Source organism: Littorina saxatilis, linkage group LG6 (genome assembly GCF_037325665.1).
Source record: "Littorina saxatilis isolate snail1 linkage group LG6, US_GU_Lsax_2.0, whole genome shotgun sequence".
Classification (NCBI taxonomy): domain Eukaryota; kingdom Metazoa; phylum Mollusca; class Gastropoda; order Littorinimorpha; family Littorinidae; genus Littorina; species Littorina saxatilis.
In genome coordinates this window covers 44981511-44985214 of record NC_090250.1, presented here as the reverse complement: position 1 = coordinate 44985214, position 3704 = coordinate 44981511, and the positions used below count along the sequence as shown (strand labels likewise).

General features: G+C 42.7%; 1 protein-coding gene across 1 annotated transcript in view; it reads right to left on the bottom strand.

Moving 5' to 3' along the window:
• LOC138969334 (uncharacterized) overlaps nucleotides 1-3402 on the bottom strand; it is a 161748-nt gene extending 158346 nt beyond the window's left edge. The window contains exon 1 of the mRNA XM_070342104.1: nucleotides 3133-3402. The gene's annotated coding sequence lies outside the window, so the exon portion shown is untranslated. The remainder of the gene's footprint in view (nucleotides 1-3132) is intronic.
• Between the last annotated feature and the right edge of the window lie 302 nt (nucleotides 3403-3704).

Below are 3704 nucleotides of genomic sequence, written 5' to 3'. Positions count from 1 at the left end.
AAAACTAGCGAGTAGAGCTGACTGACGATCATTCCCGATACACTCCACTCAGACCACAGGCCAATTCTACTCACACTACATAACATAAACCCCGGTATAGCAGAGGACACAAGCCTCCCCAAATTTAATTATAAAAGAGCCAACTGGTCGGCCTTCAGACAAGAATGTTCTACTTGCGACATAACCAAGTTAGAATCACAAAGCATAGACACATTTTATGAAAACATTAGAGAATTCATCATATCAAAAGCTAATGTAACAATCCCAACCCCAACAAACACACCAACAAAAATAAAAGAAAGACAGAACCAAACCCCTGGTGGAATGATGACTGTGAACAGGCCAAAAACGCAAGAAACAGAGCCACATCAGACCTCCTAAAGAATGAAACAGATGCTAATCAAGAGTTAATGAGAGAAGCAAAAAGTCACACGTCTCGAACAGTCGCTAAAGCCAAGAGAGATTACTGGGACCAGTTTGTAAAGGAGGAAGTAAATAACCCACAGGATACTGGAAAAATTTGGAAAAAGATAACTAAAATCAAACACAGGTATAAACATAAACTCCCAAAAAAACCTCTGATAGTTGACAATAAACTCACCACAAACAACCTTGAAAAGGCTGAGCTTTTGGCTGCAACTTTTGCCAGGGCCAGTCAGACTGAACACCTTGAAGCAGACAGGCGGGAATACAGAGAAGAACACCAAAAGACTTACACTCACCCAGCTGAAGATAACACCCTACCAATAAATCATCCTCTAACCAAAAAGGAACTAAAGAAAGCAATAAAAAGCATAAAAACTGGAAACAAGTCCACTGGCAAAGATCCAATTTCATATAAAATGATACAGCAGTTCCCTGACTAGTGACTGCCTCCTTGACATACTGCTAAAGTTTTTCCAATCCTGTTATGAAAGCAACACAATTCCTAAGGCGTGGAAAGAAGCGCTGGTGATAGCAATTGTCCCAAAAGACGGAAAACCAAAGCAGTTAGCATCTAGTTACAGGCCCATATCTCTCACGCCCCATATTGGTAAGATCTATGAACGAATTATCAAGAATAGACAGGAACACTACTTAGACAAACATGGCATCATCCCAACGTACCAGGCCGGCTTCAGAAAATCCAGGTCCTGTACAGATACCATTGTTAAACTAGCCGCCCACATTACAAAAACTCGAGCAAGAAATAAAACCATGTTTGCCACCTTCTTTGACATTAAACGCGCCTACGATTCAGTCTGGCACACCAAACTATTGGAAAAACTGAAAAACATTGGATATCAGGAAGACTGTACAATTTCGTGAAGGAATTTATAAACGAAAGGACGCTAGAAGTTCGAGTAGGCAGAGAGGTATCCACAGCACACAAAGTATGATTTATAACACTTTTGTCTTTGTGCACGTGTAAGAGCTCATTTCTGCATGAAAGCACCCGTGTCATACTACATTTAGACTGACTGTACACGTTCCGGAAAGTAAATATTTTCACAATTACCCATATCATGCATACACGCTTGCAGAATGACTTAATTCAGAGATTGTTTTTTTGGAGCGTTTACTAACGTTTTACCAACAACATACAGCATCTCGTTACGAATACTATACCCAACGTCTGCTTCCGACTACAAAAGAAGGTGTAACAAGATCTTTGGTACGAAAATCAGTGTAATACGCCAACAAGGTGCATACAGTGTATCCGGGATCCAATGTTTACCGAACTTTTTTCAAGAGGTTCATGTTGTTTGTTGTTGTTGAAGTTTTCCGGGTGGGTTTCTGCTCTTGTTTAATATTGTTTAAACAAGTTGATGAGTAATAAAATCATTTCATGATCAGAGTAATGTCGGCGAAAGCTGTCGCTGTCCATCGATCCTTCCTGCACGTGACAGACGAAATCGATTCTTAAAATAGGTCGCATCTTTTGTACATTGTGTTTGCAAGCTATCTCACATTGTCAAAAATATGTGTGTGCGTGCGTGCGCGTGTGTCTATGTGTTTCTGTATACGTGTGTGAAGAGGGGGGTGAGTGTGTGTTTGTGTGTGTGTGTGTGTGTGTGGGGGGGGGGGGTTGAGGGTACGTGCGTGCGTGAATATATGCGCGCGCGTGTGTGAGTGTGTGTGTGTGTGTATGAGTGTGTGTGTGTGTGTTGGAGGGGGAAGGGCGCACAGACTTAAAGACACAGAGACAAAAGCCAAACAGACAGGATGAGACGGTGAAGAGAATCTGCTCTTCGTTGAGCAATGGCTAAAAATCCATTGTCCCAAATCAAAGTCGTACGAAACAATTCAACCCTGGTCCCTGCAATTACCGAATGCGACAATATCAACGTATCATTCATCTCATGCGATCATCCTTCTTTGTTGAAGGTAATTTCCGCAACTGAAATAATAGCATATAAGACTTTATCCATAAGAACGCGTGGACACGTTTTACACACATGTATGTCATACACTAAAGAATGAACTACAGACAAGAACAACAAGAAGAGCCGCAAACGCTCGATCGAGTCACTTTCGCAGTTCTGAATATTATATGAGGCATCAGATGGACAGGAAGAAATTGCTATTCACAACACAATGAGTCACGTTCACATAAAATTTGAGCCCGGTCACTTTTATAGTTTCCGAGAAAAGCCCAACGTTAAGTTGTGTGTTGCCGAACAGAAAAGGCTAGTTATCTCCCTTGTTTTTCTGATAACGTTCGTAAAAGGCTACAGATGTAAATACTTTGATGTAAAGAATAATCCTACAAAGTTTCAATCACATCCGATGAACTTTGTCAAAGATATAAAATGTCTAATTTTTCCTTTGACGCTGACCTGTGACCTTGAAAAAGGTCAAAGGTCAACGAAACCATCGTCAAAGTGTAGAGGTCATTGGAGGTCACGACTAAACAAAAGATTACATAGAGTCACTTTTTCTCAAGTGACTCAAAAACTGACACACACAAATACACACGCGCGAGCGCCCGCACACACGCACGCGCACACACGCACGCGCACACACACACACAAATCCATTACTGTCAAAAGCTTACAGTTTTAAATCAGACTGACAAAAAACACACACAAAAACGCCACACTATCATCACTCCACACCGTAAAAACTTTTTTTTCTTTCAAATTTACTTACCTCTGACCTCCCAGTCACAAGACACTTTCAACAGAAGCTAAGTGTATGACCGCAAGGAAAAGAAGTCAAGAAGAAGAAAAAAACTCGGCCACAGCATCATCCATCGTCTATTACTCACTGAAGCACAAGAACATCGTTGCAAATACACCACGCAACCATACCAAAAAACACTCGTCAACTGACAGAGAGAGCGAGAAGCAAGGACCTACATAGAACAAGGCCGATGCACACAAGAACACGAAAAAGTCACAATTTTTCCTCTACCGCCCTCCACTGCCAGAGCAGTTTTGCATCACCCTCTTTTAGCAGCAGACTGGAAAAGGGGACGGAGGGAGATCGAGACTGAGAGAGCGATTCTGTACGGACTTTTGAGAGAATGTGTCAGACGCAGAGAGAGAGAGAGAGAGAGAGAGAGGGGGCAGTGCCGCACGGCCTGCCTACCGCATGCAGCACCCCCACACACAAGCAGAGCAGAGAGTTGAGGGGTCGCGCGCTGCACTGCTTGAGGGTAGATGGCGGGTGATCGAGGACCTTGACACAGTTTGGGCGAAACTGGGACAGGTCGGGTCACG